Source organism: Aotus nancymaae, unplaced genomic scaffold (assembly GCF_030222135.1).
Source record: "Aotus nancymaae isolate 86718 unplaced genomic scaffold, 86718_ANA_hifiasm-v0.15.2.pri h1tg000173l, whole genome shotgun sequence".
Classification (NCBI taxonomy): Eukaryota; Metazoa; Chordata; class Mammalia; order Primates; family Aotidae; genus Aotus; species Aotus nancymaae.
Genome location: NW_026988588.1, coordinates 2,199,697 through 2,218,065, shown reverse-complemented (window position 1 = coordinate 2,218,065; position 18,369 = coordinate 2,199,697). Strand labels below are relative to the sequence as shown.

The 18,369-nt window shown below is 40.2% G+C and overlaps 1 long non-coding RNA gene across 1 annotated transcript in view; it reads right to left on the bottom strand.

Annotated features, from left to right (window-relative positions):
• The window catches only part of LOC135272992 (uncharacterized), a 38,833-nt gene extending 21,006 nt beyond the window's left edge, over window positions 1-17,827 (bottom strand). Inside the window, exon 1 of the long non-coding RNA XR_010340894.1 lies at window positions 17,701-17,827. This is a non-coding gene — a long non-coding RNA (uncharacterized LOC135272992). The remainder of the gene's footprint in view (window positions 1-17,700) is intronic.
• Between the last annotated feature and the right edge of the window lie 542 nt (window positions 17,828-18,369).

Here is an 18,369-nt window from a genome sequence, read left to right as displayed (position 1 = left end):
AATATATAAATGGCTTTTGGATGTTATTTTCCATTAAATAATGATATTTTTTCCCTATGTTTGAATGGGAAAAACAGATATATGCCTATAATCTTTAAAAATACAATATGCTTTATAACCAACAAAATAAAAAGAATATGCTTATATTAAAATATTTCCTCTACCACACAAATATAGTCTTGCCCAATAACTTATTTTATGCCACTAAAAACTATTTTTTTTTTTAGATTAACAGCATTCTGCAATTCAAAATTGAAACGTAACTGTTTGATACAACGCTGTTTAGGTCAACTTTTAAAAATAGCTCTTAGAATAAAAGCAACTTTGACTTAGGTTCTCAAGTAATTCAACGAAAGGATTTTTTCCTTCTCCTTTCATTTGTATTCAGAGACTATGTCCTGAATTAAAGAATTGTAGTTAATGAGAATGTGAATAATCCATTTCACTTGTCTCTTTCATCTGTTGTAACATGTTTGGAATCCAGCTTCTCACACTTGGGAAGCCCCGTTGTAGTTTTCATTTTAGCTATTCCTCATGCTCTGTTCAATCTTTTCCTGATCAAGTTCATCTCAGAATATTGTACAATTCAGTTCAGCAAATATTTACTGAACAGGGATGCACCGTTGTGAGGGGTACAGAACTGAGGGCTGTCTTCAGAAACGCTAACGGAATAGTGAGGACAGATGCACTAAACCTGACTTGATATTAGAAAGCTTCTGGAGTAAGTTCAAAGTTGACCTGGGCTTTGAAGGATGGTTGGAGTTGAGTAAATGTAAGTTCAAATCAATGGTTCAAAATAGAAAGAAATACAGGAGAAAGGTAAAGTGTGGTAAATCCCAGATCAAAAATCATTTTCAGTGGAATAGAGATGAATAGGAAGTAGTTTCAAAATACAAGCTCAGGTAGGTTCAGTCTGTGTAAGATGACTTCAAATAGAAGAATAATGACTTTGTAATTTTTTAATGGACACTGAAGAATTATAAAAGTTTTGTGAAAGATAGAAATGATGTTATCTGAAAATATCATCATCTGAGACATGTTTGAAATAAAACCACAGTGACGATTGGGCACTGACTCAGCTCTCATCCACATCAACAATGGAAAACCAGACAAATTCGAGATCATGTCTTTCAAACTGTAAGTAGGTAACTAGAAATCAATAAAATGAAAATCAATGAGAAGTGACTGTTTTAAGCATTTTACTTTTACAAAGAAGTATTTCAGAATCAATTTGTTAATTTCTGCCAAAAAACATTCGTTTAGGATTTTTATTGGAATTGCCTTAAGTTTATGGATCAACTCGGGGAGAATTAAGTTCTTAACAATGTGAATTTTTTTAATTAATGAATGGTTCATCTATTAATTTTGGTCTTTGAAAATTACTTTCATTAAATATGAGAACACGTGGGTACAAGGAGGGGAATATCACACAATGGGGCCTGTTGGGAGATCGGGGTCTAGGGGAGAGATAGCAGGGCATGGGGGGATTAGGGAGGGATAACATTAGGAGAAATACCTAATGTAGATGACGGGGTGATGGACACAGCAAAGCACCATTGTACATGTACACCTGTGTAACAAACCTGCACATTCTGCACATGTACTCCAGAACTTAAAGTATAATAAAAAAGGAAAAAAATTTAAAAAGTACTTTCATAAATACTTTATAGTTTTCCATACGCAAATCCACAAATATTTTCTTAGAAATGGCCCTCAATATTTTATGTTTTTAAATTATTATAAATGTTATTCTTTGAATTTTAATTTCCATTGATTCTTTGCTAACATGTAGGAATACTTTTTATTTATTTATTTATTTATGACAGAGTCTTGCTCAGTCATCCAGGCTGGAGTGCAGTGGCATGACCTCGGCTCACTATAACCTTCGCCTCCCACACTCAAGCAATTCTCCTGCCTCAGCAACCCTAGTAGCTGGGATTAAGGCACTTGCCACCACACCCGCCTAATTTTTCAATTTTTAGTGGAGACGGGGTTTCACCATGTTGGCCAGGCTGGTCTCAAACTCCTGACCTCAAGCAATCTACCTGCCTCGGCCTCCAAAAGTGCTGGGATTACAGGCATGAGCCATCGCGTCTGGCTGAAAGGCATGTCTTACATACACAGCAACAGGCAAGAAGGAGAATGAGAACCAAGTGAGAGGAGTTTCCTCTTATACAACCTTCAGATCTTGTGAGACTTACTACCATGAGAACTAAATACGAAGAACAGTATGGGGCAAACTGCCCCAGGGATTCAATGATCTCCCGCCGGGTCCTTCCCACAACCTGTGGGAATTGTAGGAGTTACAATTCAGGATGAGATTTGGGTGGGGACACAGCCAGACCGTATGAGGCGCGGAGTGAGGTTGGGTTTTACTGCTGCCGTCACTGTCACCCTTGTAGGGCGGTCCTGTGACTCCTCCTGAGTGTCAGTGGCTCTCACCTCCTGCTCGTCCTTGAGCTGGGATGTGGGAAGGTTGTTCTCATGCTTCCTCTTCTGCCTTCAGCTCACTGTGGGGTCTGCTGCACTCAGTCCTGAGCTGCACGTGCGCTGGCTTAAGCAGGAGCTGTCCCTGCTCTCCAGACACAGCCCTGGCCTCAGGTGGCTCGAGCTCCTGGGTCTCAGGGCCGAACGTCCCTAGCATCTCTGTCCCTAGCCCCATCATAGCCAGAATTCCACTGGATCTGAGGCTGGTCGTGAACAGCAGAGAACTCCCTATGCCTTCTCCAAAGACTGCGGGCGACTCGTGCGGTGCAAGCTGCTGGGCCCAGAGTTCTCTAGCAAGCCCTCGGGTCAGAGCAAATCTCTTCCGGCAATTTCAGGCCTTGCCCGGGCCTGTGGGGAGGAGCCCTGGCTCAAGGCCACGCTGGTCAATCTGTGAACTGCCTACACTCTTAAAATTGGGACCGAGGACCTAAATTGGAAATTTTATTCCATTAAAAAAAATCAGTATGTGAAAACAGATGTGTGATTAAATTATTAGGTACTTTGGAAGCACTTGCATATGTAAATTATTTTTTCAGTTGCAAATTTTATGGAGACTCAAAATGGATCTATTATTTTTGATGAAAATCTGGCGTCTGAATTGAGACATGCTATAAGCACAAAATGCACCATGATTCTTAAAGACAGTGCAAGAAATGAGTACAACATCACCCTAACAATTTTTACATAGTTTACATAGCGAGCCAATAAAGGACGTTGAACACCAAGGGGGATTAGTCCATAAACATTGCACTGATTCTGAGATTTTTTTTTTTTTGAGACAGAGTCAGTCTGTTGCCCAGGCTAGTGTGCAGTGGCGCGATCTTGGATCACTGCAACCTCCACCTCCAGGGTTTGAGCAATTCTCCTGCCTCAGCCTCCCAAGTAGCCGAGATTACAGGTGGCTAATTTTTGTATTTTTAGTAGAGACAGGGTTTCACCATCTTGGCCAGGCTAGTCTTGAACACCTGACCTCGTGATCCACCCACCTCGACCTCCTGAAATGCTGGGATTTACGGGCATGAGCCACCAAGCCCGTTGCCTGCCCCAGCTACGTGTTGTGTTTCACAGACACCAGTCCCTTTGGCAGTGCCAAGGTGCTTCCTAGGCCGGGATGTCATCCGGCTTCTCTGCGCTGTGACGGGATCGCTACCACCACGTGACAAAGGTGGCAGGAAGCTTCGAAACTTTTTGTTGTTGTTGTTACCAAGCTCTTGGTTTCTCTTGCAGAAACCGCAGTGGTGCTGTGCACGCTAAACGATTCAAGGCATTCCCATCTGTGCCATTCCCACTCCAACTCTCATTCCTGAAAGGAGGCTGAAGTGAAGGCCAAGCACTCTGTGGGCTTTTGCATTTTTCCTGAATACACTGTGCTCAGCTCCCAGCCCAGGGAGACTCGCCTCAGGCACCAAGTAAAAGAAAATCAGAGACATACGTGGACTGAGGGAGAAACAGAGAGAGAGAGAGAGAGAGAGAGAAGAAGACAGAGAGAGAAGGAGGGATGGAGAAAGGGATGCAGGAAGAGCGAGAGAAGGGAAGAGAGAGGAAGAGATTCCCCGTGGTTCACAGTGTATGCACATACAAAAGCATGAAGCATGCAATGGCACCCATTTTCCTAAAGAGGGAAACTTTATTTTAGCCAGGTCAGTGTCTTTCCCCACAAACGCCCAAAAACATGGGCAGCTGATTCCAGGTTTGCAGGCCTCGGGTGCATTCCTAGTGTTTCCAAATCTCTACACAACCATATTCTGGGTGGTTTCTCTTTCCACCCAAGGCCTGTGTCTCAGCTGCTGGCGTACCTCTCTCTGGTTCACAGAAAGTTTGCTACTTTTCGGGGTGCTTCTATTTTAAAGTGGTTCAAATATAGAGGTGATTAGGGAAAGAAGACATTATGGATGAGAGTTAAGATCTTTGAAAAGCCTCAGTCTACCCAAAGACATTCATTCTGGAAAGAGGATAGACGAATAGATAGGTAGGTAAATAGACAGATGGATAATAGTTGGATAGGGAGATTGAAAATAGAGGGATGATGGGTTGATGATTGATAGATAGTAGGTAGGTAGGTAGATAGATAATAAGTAGATGATGGAGAAATAGATGATAGGTAGATAATAGATTAGATAGATAATGATAGCTGATAGATACATAGTCAGACAATCTATGGATCCTGGGACAAGAGACTGCAGTGTGCAGTGGGCCTCTGGCCAGCGGGTGATGGACTTGTTCTCGTGCCTTGTTCCTTCACTGGGCTCAGAGGATTCCAGTTTTGTGCGGTGGCTGTCAGGAAAGTGAGGAAAGGTGGCTTATGCTGTGGTGGGCGCTTGTTGGGATGCCATGAAGACAGCCTGTGCCCACCAGGAGCAGAGAGCAGGCACGTCTGCCGGCCAGCCCCGAGGCTCCTGGCCGTAGTAGCTCCCTTTTCGTTCCCCAGGCGCTTGGTGAAGCCTGCTCCACGGAGAGCTGTGGAGTGGTGCTGGTCTGAACCCATGGACAACGGGGGGGCCCAGGACCAGCGCATGCTGAGCCTTCAAGATTCCTTCTCCACCTCTGCTGCCCCCACATGGAAGGTTTTCTGTCAAAGAAGCCAGAGTTTCCTCAAATAGGACTGTGGAGCATTTTGGATAAACATAAAGTGTGGTTGGCACCTTGAGCCTTGGTGCAAAGAGGCGGAAGAGGTGCAGCAGCAGGAAAGTCAGAGTGGAAGCACGTGAGGCAGGCAATTCAAACGGAAGATGGAAGCACAGCGCTGCTGCCTGCTGTCCTCTGGCCTGTGTGTCTTGTCGGCTATGCCCTGTGCTGAGACAACACAACCCAGGATTGGGGAGGAAGGGGGATTCCTTGGAGGGAAGAGAAACAGTTCGGCAGTTGAGCCTTTGTAATGGAGATCAGGGCCAAAAACGGAGTAAAAGATGCCATCTCTCTCTTTTTACATCAGAGAAGCTCTGGAAATGTTTTTGTGTGACAACGATGATGCTTCCATGATTTTCCAGACTCCTTCTGCACCCTGTCCATCTTCACGGAGGATGAAACACTGGGGGTGAGTCTCTGGTGCCTGGAAATAGCAGCCATGATCTGGGGAAACACTGGATATCCACGTGGCATGACACGTTACGTCCAAACTGCAGATGACGTCAGGACGCAGTTTGATTGGAAACATAAGGATACGTGGACGCAGCAGAATGTCTGGCAAGAAGGGAACAAAATTTGTTGTTTGTACTTTCTGTACTTCACGAGTTTCCTGCAGTGAATATGAATTACCTTTTAATCAGAAAAACAAACAGTTGCAAAAGCAAGTTGACTTGTCATCTCTGTGTCTTTACATCGTGAGGTTTAAGATGAGCTAATCTCATATTAGTCTTCCTTGTTTATGAATGATGAAGAGATATTTATCTGATGTCCCTTTCACAGGAAAATCTTTGCATTTTTAAAAGGAATTTCTGCTGTCTCTCTTCCTAACCTAAGATGTTTATTGAAATTTCAATGTAAGAAGTATTTGGCTCACTTTTTTTTTTTTTACAGGACTTCTTTAAAGAACAGTAGTTATTATTCTCTCATTTGATGGTTGTAGATTTGAAAGCACAAACAGCAGAAGCATCACGGAAAATTAGATTTACATTTCCCAACTTTTAGCTCCATCTTGCCAACTCTTAGCAGCGTCACCCCTCATCAATTTTGTTATGATTTAAGAATCACAGAACAATCTGGCTGTCCCTTCCGACAAATATAATCCCCAGATGCCTGTAGTCTTTCTTTATCATTAGCTTTCCCCATTAAAGACGTAGACACTGTCATTGTTTTCCGCTTAACGCAGGCGTCAACTGCGCAGAGAACTGAATGTGGCTGCCTTCATAAATCTGCCCATCTGGATGTGGGCACGACTCTCATCCTTCTTCCTAAACCAGGAGGGATGCAGAGCTCCCTGCAACCTACAAAAGAAGGATCTGGAAGAAAGGGAGGGCAGACATATTAACTGCTGCCTACCTCGATCCTGTATCAATGCTGTAGAGAAAACCCAAGCTGAACTTTAGCTCATTCTTAGGGCAGAATTCCCAGAATTACAAAAGCCTTGTGGAGAGGTAATTGAATATACCTAGATTTAGGTCTTAATTACCTTTTTGACGGGAGGCTTATCGTTAGCATGGTACTTTGATAATATAGCCTGACCAATTATTTTCTGTGATCTCCCACCATGTTAAGGAAATGCAGACTGTAATTTTGAGATAAGTAAGTTCTGTGGGAATAATATTCTGAAAGTATACCAATGATGGCAGGGTGTTAGTTACATTTCACCGGCATTTACCCACTCCCAGGTGATTGGGTTTTAACAATGCCTTGCTCATCTTTTGCTCCTGTGTCTGTTGCTAGGAAGAGCCAGTCACGTGATTTGGGATGATAGGGAGGGCTTTAGCACTTAAATGTACAAAAACTGTGCATTAAAGGTTTTAGCACTTAAATTTATGGAAACTGTGCTTGAAAATTTTTTTATTTTTAAAAAGAAAATTGAACTAATACCACCCATCTTTAGTTAGACACACAGAGCATTAAGGTGGAAACAGAATGCATACAGAAGACATTCACAGGCAGGAAAAATACAAAAAATGCTCACGCAAGCAAGTGTTGAAATCCAAGGCTGCACCCTGAAGTGGCCAGGGCTCCCCCGCACTCCCCTCTGAGGGTAAGAGTGTGCACCTTTGCGGCTTTGCAATGCATCAGACACCCAGTGTGTCCTCGTGAGGCTGAACAGACCAGAAAGGAGGCCCTCCCAGGCCTCAGAGAGTCCAGAACCATGTCTAGGACACTCTTTTGCCAGGAGAGAAATCTGTATCATGGAAAAATGCAGGAGAATTGAACAATTGGACCTCATCAATTGGAAAATAAAAATAGGAGCACAATTCTATTTATAATAGCATCCAAAGAAGACAATACTTATGAATACAAGTAGAAAAAGAAGAGCAAGGCTTATTCTCTATGAAAAACATTGCTTAAAATGGTGAGGTCCAGGCCCCATTCTCCTTTTCTCTGTCCCTGCAGTGCCCCTTCCTGCTGGACTCAGCACTCTCTGGTGACTGGGTTTGGCCACTGGAGGCTGTGATGCATCCTGTCAGGTCAGGGCAGGGTGTGAGGATCAGAGGGACATGGTGTGCAGTCGGGTGCTGAGACTGGGTCATTTATAAAGGAGAGGTTTAATGGACTCACAGTTTCACATGGCTGGGCAAGCCTCACAATCAAGGCCAAAGTCAAATGAGGAGCAAAGGCAGGTCTTCCATGGCGGCAGACAAGAGAGCGTGTGCAGGGGAACCATGCTTTATAAATCCATCAGATCTTGTGAGACTCACTCATTATCACGAGAACAGCAGGGAAAGCCCTGTCCCCATGATTTAATGACTTCCCACAGGGTGCCTCCCACAACATATGGGGATTATGGGAGCTACAATTCAAGATGAGATTTGGGTGGGGACACAGCCAAACCATATCAGAGATGATGGCTCCTCACATGACCCTTGCCTTACCCTGGGTGGGGTCCTGTAAGGAGAAGTGGTGCCCTGCTGAGGGCAGGCACTCCACCTTCTGCAGGGACATCCCTAGCTTTTGGTTCTCCAGAAACAGCACATTCAATGCAAGGATTTTGTGTCATTCCAGTTTTCTAAACAAGTAAAAGCAACAGAAAACTAGGACATGCCTGTGAACACATCCAGCACAGATACCTTGGTTAAAGTACAAGGACACAGAATGTACTACAAGCCTGTAAGCATGGCATGTTTAACAGCTACATAGAATAGGGCTTAACAAAGGCTTAACAAAGTTATCAGCACATATTTTCTTTGACAAGAAAGAAAACTTCAAAAAGGAACTTTTTGTTTTTAACCCTCCTAAACTTAGATTCTTTTCTGAACCTGGTATCCATGTTTGATGGCCAAAAACTAAGAAATTTCCACTACATTTGCTTTTTTAAATGTTCTAAGTCTTTTACAAAAATGTTCTTTCTTCAAGAGACAATATTGCTACAAATATGTGTTTTCCAAGAATTGCTTATCAAATAATAATTACTTATACATTGTAATAATAAGCTAGACTTTTATTCTTGTCATTACTTATTGAACTTCACACCTTGCTTCCTGCTACAGCCTCTCCTTTAGTAATATTCTCAGAGAAGATACTTCACTTAGGTATCTTTATCATTTTGGTCTCCTTTTAAGTGCTAATTATTTTTAGTATGGGAAATAAATCACTCATTCTCCCCATACAGTTATCTTTTGTACTTTTAATCACTATACTTAAAATTCTAAAAATTACTAAGATAGTATGCTCCTCAAAATATTTCATATATTTCTTACAAGTCTCATATTTGATCTAAAAACCTATCTCACAATAATTTTATCAAGGTTGTCTGAACACAGACTTAGATAGAACAAAGACATCACTGTAGCACAGCCCTGGAAACCTACACTCAGAATGTTTTATTTACTAAAATTCTGGCCAACTTTTTTCTAACATATAATAATTTGCTTAAAGATAGACAAATGTTTCCCCAGTTGCCTATAAACCCACAATACATTTTTAAACAGAAAAACAAATAAGGTACTTAATGTCTACAGAATTTTCCTCTGCTTCAGTCTAGACATTCTACTAAAAAGTAAGGTGACTTTAGGATAGGGTGATTATTTTCCTGTGATACAGTAATGAATATTTATCGCTTTTTCCCCCATGCCACTTAAAATAAAGTTTCAGAAGTATTCTGATCACTTAACGTTTGTTTGCTTAGATGTGGTCAACTCTACTTCTGCCCTTTGAAAATCAGAATATATATATATATGTATATGTATATGTGTATATATATATACACACACACACATACATATTTGTTTTCCATTTTACACGATTTTAAATTGATCATTAAAATTATTTTTCTAGTATTGTCTATACCTTTGTAGTGTTGTAAGTATATAATATAGAAAATCTACATTAATTTAAATTATATGTTTTTCTCTATCTCCTCATCTAAGTTGGGATTCAGTTTCCCTTTAATGATGTAAGGTCTAATGTAAAAGACCTAAAGAACATTCTTCTAGGTCAAGACGAAAGCAGGATAGTATTGATAATCATAAATGGTTTGTTTTTACCAATATTTGATTATTTTTACAACAACTTCATGGAATAACCATGAAAGAAACAGTCATCCATCTGTCTGTCTTTCTATTATCTGTCTGTTTATCTATCTATCTACCTATCATCTATCTATAAAGCTGAGGTGGAGAAGTTAACCAAATTGATTTAGATAATATAAAGCGTAGGGCATCACATCATGAACTCCAATCCATGCCACACTTACAATATCGTTTTATTGTTTGGATGACTTAAAAAATATTGGTTGCAGAAAAGGATATATAAACTTCATATTATATTAAGCAATTTTGTTTCATTCGTTTAAGTTATATATACCTCAATAAATGGACTCACTTTTTCCTTTCTTTTTCTTTTTAATGTCACTTTAAAAGCTTTAGTTCTGTTTTAAAAATCACATGGGTCATTATCAATGCTTTTTGCAAGCACCAGCTCTTTCTGGGTTTTAATTTGATATAATTCATTAGTCTTCCTGACACATCATGCAGGTCTGCACCACTCTTTGAAACTGCCCTTGATTGAGAAACCTCCTTCTTCACGTTTTTTTGACTTATTCTTCTAAAACCTGAGTTCTCCAGTGATTTGGGAGATTTACCCTCACTGGTGACTTGAAGTGTCTTCTTATCCTCTTTGCTAGAAAACCTTCTTATTAAAAACTCAGAACTCATTGTGAGTATTCTCTTCTTCCTGAATCCTGTTGCCTTTTATACATTTTAAGAGCAGAATTGAACTAGAGAATAGAAACACGTATTTTTCACGGGAAATTTTCTCTTGATCCTTTTATTGCCTTTGAAAATGGAAAGAAAAGAATGAGAAAGAAAAGAAATGAATAGCAAAGTAAAGAAAATATTCTTTTAAGAAGCCTATAGTTAACAATTATGGATATACTATCAATTTCTTATTAAGTTCTATTTATGCTATACTGCATATACGTGGTCACATTTTGGTTTTTCATATTTGAGTAAATAGACCATAACATTAAGTGTGTCATTTTCCCCAGAGTAGTGGAAAGCTCAGTTCCGTATTACCAGTGTTCTTTTGCAATCAGACTTCTAGATTTGTGTTGCACCAAGGTGACATATGATGTAAGATTCAGCAGGTGGAAGTGAAGTGCAGGGAACCTACTTCTGTTCCAACTGGAAGCGACCTTTGGAGGTCTAAGCACAATTATTACTTTCTGTCTGGATTAACTTCCTGTGTCTAGTTACCGGCTTGTAAAACTGAAAGACCACTGTGATCTTAGCAGTTTAATTACATGGTACAGCAAACACCTCATGTTTCACGCCTATGTCCCAGGAATTCCAAGGAGCGAACTTGGAATCAATGAATTGAGTGATCGGTGGTCTCTACCGCTCACCCTCCAGCTACCCTGCCCCTTCATGAGCATCTAATTTCCAATATTCAATTGTTTTCTGTTTAAAAATCTTAGTTTCCAGACCTTGCTCTGAACACCGGCATTCAATGAGTTTTCAAACTCAGCAATTATTACTATTTATTTCGAGAAACTCTGTTTTGTTCTTTTCGAATGCATCCTCCTTTTCCCAGATGTTCTATTCTTCTTCTTAGGGACTTCTTTTTATATTAACATATATAGTTATTTTTAAAACAAGTTGTATTATCATCTAAAATAGTTTTATTTATTTTACAGGTAGCTTGCTCCATTTCTGCAGCTGCTTTCTCTGGTTTACCTTCTGGGTATACTGAGATGGAGAGCAGCGGAGTGGAGAGGGGAGCGCGGAGTGGAGAGGGGTGCGCAGAGTGGAGGAGACGTGCGGAGTGGAGAGGGGCGCGCGGAGTGGAGAGGGGCGCTCAGAGTGGAGGGGGGACGCGCGGAGTGGAGAGGGGTGCGCGGAGTGGAGGAGGCGCGCGGAGTGGAGAGGGGCGCGCGGAGTGGAGAGGGGCGCGCGGAGTGGAGAGGGGCGCGCGGAGTGGAGGGGGATGCGCGGAGTGGAGGGGGAGCGCAGAGTGGAGAGGGGCGCGCGGAGTGGAGGGGGCGCGAGGAGTGGAGGGGGCGCGAGGAGTGGCACGTCCTCGTGGTCCTCAGGAGGTCATGGGTGAGTTCTGCAGGGCCGCTCAGGAGCTCTCACTGCACAATCCCACAACAGGGGGCTCTGCTCGAGGGCCCTGTCTTCCAGGTCCCGTCAGCTCCAGTCTCCCCTCTGCTCTGGGAAGCCTACCCACTATAGGCTCCTTTTTTAAATATGCTGGTTCTAGCGACACGGTTTAGGTCTCCCGGTTCACGGGAGAGCTCTGCGTGGTCATGTGGAAACAGTCCAGACCACTCCGCGACTGTCCCGTTGCCATCTTGCAGTCTTGCTCCAACTTTCGTGCCCGTCTGGTCACACCGGCCCCAGGGGTGAGTCAGCGAAACTGGGAGGCTAGCAGACGTTGACAGTGACAGGAGACCCTGGACTTCTCATTGTGCAGACATGGTGGTTTTCTGGAATTCCACTTGCGCGTTTTGAGGAGGAGGGTCAGAGCAAAGCGCCTGTCCAGACAGAAGAGAAAGACGCAGCCCCTGCACGCAGCAGGTGTGCGGCTCCGCCTCGGCTCTTCCTCCCGCTGCTCTGCTGCGCACAGGGCTGTGCTGGGAGGATGCCCAGGCCACTCTTACTAAACACTTTGGCACTTTCTAGAATTTTCATTACAGAATGACTTTTACCCTCCGTTTCTCACTTTGCGGTTGTTTTCACAGGGTTCATCTTCACAGCGTTGGGTATTTTTTCCACGTAAATCCCATGAAAATGGTCATCCTGGCAGGTTTTGCATTTGTTTTGCTAGGGACATTCCCTAATTTTTTACATTAATTTTTCAACTTGGAGTTTTACTTCACATGGATACACGTTTAGTTTCTCCACTTGAGGGAAGCTCCAGACTGTGATTTTTCTTAAAGGCAGTTTTAATTTATTATTTATTTTCACTCAGAACCTAGACAGACACATTCTCCTTTATTGGTACGGAGATTATTTCCCCCATCACCGTTGTGCTGAAAGTATCGCCTTCTGTAGTCCTGGATTAATGCAGGTGCTGCAGGACAGGCCAGCCCCCAAATGGAGGCTCAGTCCCCAGGGTTCTTGGCTTAGCTCCGAAAGAATTCAAAGGCGAGCCAACGGTGTTCAGCAGGTGCTTTGACTGAAGCGGCCCTGGGCAGCCCCAGCAGAGGCACCGCAGGGCTAACCCACAGGCAGTGCGTCCAGGTAGCAACTCAGAGGGGGTTTGTGCTCATATTTATACTCACTTTTAACTATTTGCAAATTAAGTGGCAGTTATGAGAAATGTCTAGGACCCCAGAAGCAGGGATGTGTCCAAGGAAGCGGGTGGGAACTTTCAGGTGTCGCCATGGCAATGGTGAACTGACATGGCACCCTGGTGGGTGTGTTTTATGGAAAGCTGCCTCATCTGATACCTGTTCTAGCTAGTCTTCAATTTGGTTCAGTGTCCCAGCCCCACCTCCAGAGGCGAGTCCTGCCTCCTCCCTCACAGGGTCTTGGGCTTCAGTTCCAATCTCACCGCCATTAAAATATATGGAATGGCTCTTCTGTGTGAGCGTAGTTCTCCCTGTGGTCCCAGGGCTCCGTTCCTTGTCTCTTCAATAATAAAACACCAGCTCTTGAATTTGTATTCCCAACAAGCTGCCCTGTCCATCCGGTGCCCTTCCCTGCTCAGAGCATCTACAGCATTTTGCCTTTAATTATGAAACATCAGGGATTTCTCTTTTTGTCTTTTGTGCTCATCTGAACGTTAAAATGTTCTATTTAAAAGCACAAGAAGGTTTAAGGTAACTTAACCTGCTTTTTTCAGATCCAGAAATCATTATTTCTTTGCCATTTTGTTCTCATATGCATGTTTTAAATGAAAGATGGGCATCCATGATGTAATTAGCAAATGTTAATGTGATAAATTCTTATTAACTTTGAGTTTTAAATTCTAATATAGGGGTAACCCAGAAATTCAAACACAGAGGATATTGCTATTCTTCCATATGGGAACAAAGATTTTATTCCAAGAATTAATAATATAAACAAGACTATATTAATATACTTACCTAAATAAATAAAACAACTGTTTGTAGAAGTATTTAGAAGACTCTATTTATGTAAAAATAGTGGTATGTTAATTGCTTATCATTCTTATCTCTTTATTAAAGCTTGTCTAAAAAATTAGGAGTTAGGAAAACATTTTATTTTATCATGTGTTGATTTTATGTATATAATATTACAGATCTTTGAAAAATTATCTAACTCAAATGTTCAATGATTCTATTCTCCTCTTCAATTAGCCTGAATTTATTGGTGAAACTCCTAATTATATACACACACACACACACACACACACACACACACACAGACACATATACCTATGTATATAAATATATTTTTAATATAAGGAAGACTTTTCCCCATCCTAAGTTGTGTTTTAAAAGAAATACTTTGGCTGACAAGCTGCGTTCTCCCTAAGGTGCCCTCTCTTCCTGACTCTCTCTCCACCTCCCATCCTTTATCACCCGTTATCTCCCTACATTCAGTTGGGAACATTTCAGAAAGCTATTAACTAACTTTTAAAACTTTGATATTATGTAATATTGATTGAGTTAAATAAGATTTATGCAGACATTTCTATAGCATTTTAGATCCCTGACCCCAGCATTAATTTGAAGTTCCTTATCATTGAAAGAGCCTCAGTATTGATATGGAAATAGAATACCAAGTTCCCAGGTCTTCTGCCTCCTGCTGTCCTTCTTTCAAAAGCCTGACCATGGCCCCATTTCTGCTTTGCAAACAAAGATAAAGTCGGTCCAAGGTCACACTGAAGCACGTAGCCTGGTTTGCACCTTAGCGGTCACAGCTCACTGATTCATTGATAAGGAGAAATTTATTATTGGTAAAATAAAAGCCAGGACTACCTCTCCCACCCCCATAAATAAAGTATATGATTAGTGTAATATTATTTCTTGTTTGTTGCAAAAAGGAATTTTAATTTTTGTAGTAGCAATTAATAATTTAATATCTCCATTTTGTGGATATGAAAAATGTTTTGTGAAGTTAAGTAATCTCATCAACTTAGAGTGATAGAATTCATGGAATTGAGGTCACTGCACTCCTAAATGAGTGTTCGATCTTGTTATTCCGGCTCAATGAGTGAATATGTTCATTCATTCCATTCAAGATATGAAAAAACCATACACGAGCATCTTTCTTCTGAAATATTTAAATTTTAGCTAGAATATACTTACATAAAATAACTAATGATACACACTTGTATTTGTTGAAATCTTTGGGGCAAATATGATTATGGAAGATTGCAGCAAGAAGATAGGAGCTTTGATATATTTACATTAACAAGTGATGAGGAAAGGGAAATGGAGCTAGAAATTCAGGAGCTGGAAAACTGAAGTATTAAACAATGTATTAGCTACTGCACCATAGTGAAGCGCCCGGCTTTACCGTTGTTGCAAATTCCAGACACGCAGACCTCTGTCCTAGAGCATAGGGAGGACTGGCAGCTCATCACTGCAAACTTGTTCACTATCTCTTTACACCGAATGCTTTGCTACAGTCTTCTGGAATCCAAGCACTTTCTAATGACAATGTATACAAATGTTACTGTTGTTAGACACACTATGAATAAAAAGAAATGTTTCTAAAATTCTGACCAATACACACATACACACACGAATTGAATTGCTGGTTTAGGAAGGCAGATTGAACTATGTTTAAATATTAACCTAACGCAAGGAATCTAAGGTAGGCATCAAACATATGTGGAATATAAACCAATTTCAGTAAAGACATGGGTGGGTAAAGGATTCTAGCCTGAAGCCACACTTCTCAAAGTATTCCTGGAGAAGGACTACTTTTGTTTTGTTTAAATGTATGTTTTCTTTTATTTTTACTTTACAATCTCTTGCAGATCAATACTTTTGTACAATGTAATAACATGGAAATAGTGGAAGAATAAAATGACATAAAAATTCAGGAACAACATTTTTATTATTACATTCAACAGACATAAAATTACTCTGTGAAATTGCTACAGAAAATTCTCCATTGTTTTCCTGGCTATCTGGCCTCATCCCATCCTAGAACAATAATCCATGGTTGCGAACCTGTGGACCTTATTTGAGCATCATCGGTTGCAAGTGTGTGGAGAAGAAGATGTGAAGAGAGAAACTGTTTACTTGCAGAGACCTGGAGTGTGTGTGTGACGCAGCCATGGACACAGAGTGCTGGGTGTGTTGAAGCTGTGCTCCTCTTACTGTTCCCAGTTGTATCAGGGCGAGCTGTACCTGAGACAATGTACTTCACTCTAACTCACAGTTTTGACTGATTGATCACCTTATGTGTAAGTATTAGAACACTTTTAACATGATCATAACTGAATTTCATCCAAAATATTAATAATGCACAAATATCTATTTTTCTGAATTTATAGTTTTGGGATTAAATAATGATTAATTAATATTTTGGGATATTTGATTTTATAAATCAGAGAGATGATGGGCAGAATTTGGTCTTCCTACTGACTAGCTGTAAAATTATTTGATAACTAAAATTAATTTGATATTTTAAAATGAAATAATGTGATGAAAAGATAAACTAGTTTAATAGAAAACACATCTTTCTGGATGTCCTAAATGTATAAGAATAATTGTTCTAACTAAATGTGATAATAAAAATTAAAATAAAATAAATGTGACAATATATCTGCCAAAGCATATTGCAAAATATATTTATTGATAATACTACTAAAACATAAGTTTTATGTTGTAATAAACATGAGTTGAAGTTGTAATAAATTTAAGAGTCTAAGTTGTAATAAATTCAAAAAGTAATAACAGTTTTGTTTTTAAGCATTCTATAGCTAAAAGTATTGGCTAATTCAACCTGAAACTCTCCTACTGAATAAAACTGTGAAGCTCGTTAGATAATATGCAAAGCAGAACTCAGAATGTTAGATCATGCATTTGACGTCCCTTTAATGTAAATTGGGTGGTCACAGGAAAGTGCTTTCATCTATACTGTATGTCAAATGTGGTATTTCCTCGAGGTCACATCAATCAAATCAGTCAAATCACATATCTCAATTAAAACTTTTTTTCAACTTTTGTATTACTTTTTCATACTTCATATTCAATTACAAATTTTCAATTATTTATTCTTATAATGTGGAGCCATTTTGTACTCTGTAATACATGGAATTTCCTTGTCAAATCATTTTAAGTGGTGTTGGGAATCACCTAAATTTGAAGGAAAGGCATTGTGCATATGAACATCTATAAAACACTCTGGACCTCCACAGCGCACGGGAGTGCACGCACGCACACACACACACACTCTCTCAGAATAATGAGTTTGAGAATTCTTGTTGTAATACATCAGTGGTGAGATCAGGATCTTTTCTGCATTGTGACACTGGAAGGTCTATAATAACTACTGAATAAAATACAGAGCATGTTATTTGGTGTTAATAGGATTCTACTTTTGGGAAACACTCTGGGAGATTTAGAATAGGCCACAAAGAAAGACAGATTGACACAAATTGGATTCAGCTACTAGTTACATATGAATTTATGGGAACTATAAAACAGGTTAAGTTATTTTTGACAGGTTTAGAGGATTGAAACCAGGGAGATCCAAGGCAAAGGCCATATAAAACACTAACTCAGAGGCTCAGCAATCACAAACAACAACAGAAAAATGGGAACTTACTAAAGAAAATTGCAGTCATTTGGGGTATTATTGTGTTTTTCTAAAAGACATATGAATATGGAGTTTCACAAACTGGCCTTGCAGGAAAACTAACATTTTACATAAAGGAAACTCAACACACATTTTTACGTGAAGGAAACTGTTTGTTTCACTGTCATTTTTATTCTTGTTTAATTAACTGACTACATAATTATATTTGATAATAAGTTTTAAAAAGATACGCTTATGATTTTGCCGTCATCTGAGCAAAACTACATCTTTTAATCTAAATTCTGATGGAAATTTTGGAATTAAGAACTACTGAAAAAGGAAACACATTAGTTAAGGGCCTACCGTGCTCTTATCAGTTTGCATAACTTGTCTTAGGGAAAGAAGCAAAACTCACATATTATCCTTAGTTTACAGATGCAGAAACTCAAGCTCAGAGGTTGAGTGACTCAAATAATTACTTATTTTCAAAAACAGAATTCAAATCCAGTTTGGTCGGCTCACAAATCTCCTGGTTTTTCCACAGAATGAACAAAAAAACTTTTTATGACTTAATTTTATAAGTTGTTTACACAAAAATAAAATTAGGAATATACAGTCATCGTTAAGAAAGTCAGTAATTTTTAATGATCACAGACAAAGCCTTACGAAGGATTCCAGCCTTAGCAGTGAGGCTGACCAACCCATCCTGCTGAAGAGGGCAGGACGTTCATGGTGGCAGTCATGGAGCACTATGCGATGATTTTTATGAATTTATCCCCCTTGCTTTCATTTGTACTTCTTTCTAATCAAATTTTCTAGCATTGGCACCATAGTCCAGCCTTATAGTTGGCAATTTCTTTGTGATGTCAAGTTCTGGAGTCAGAATCACAGGATACACAACACCATCAGACAGAATAAATTAGAGTCATTGCCCAGACTACACCCAATTCCAGAAAATCCATTTAAAGTGTTCTATTGATTAAGTTTACTTTCTATAGTACACAATTTGCAGAAATAACATGCTGAACCCTCTAAGTAGGTTTCATCATTCTGTATAGATTAGGAATCAGGAATCAGGATGGAA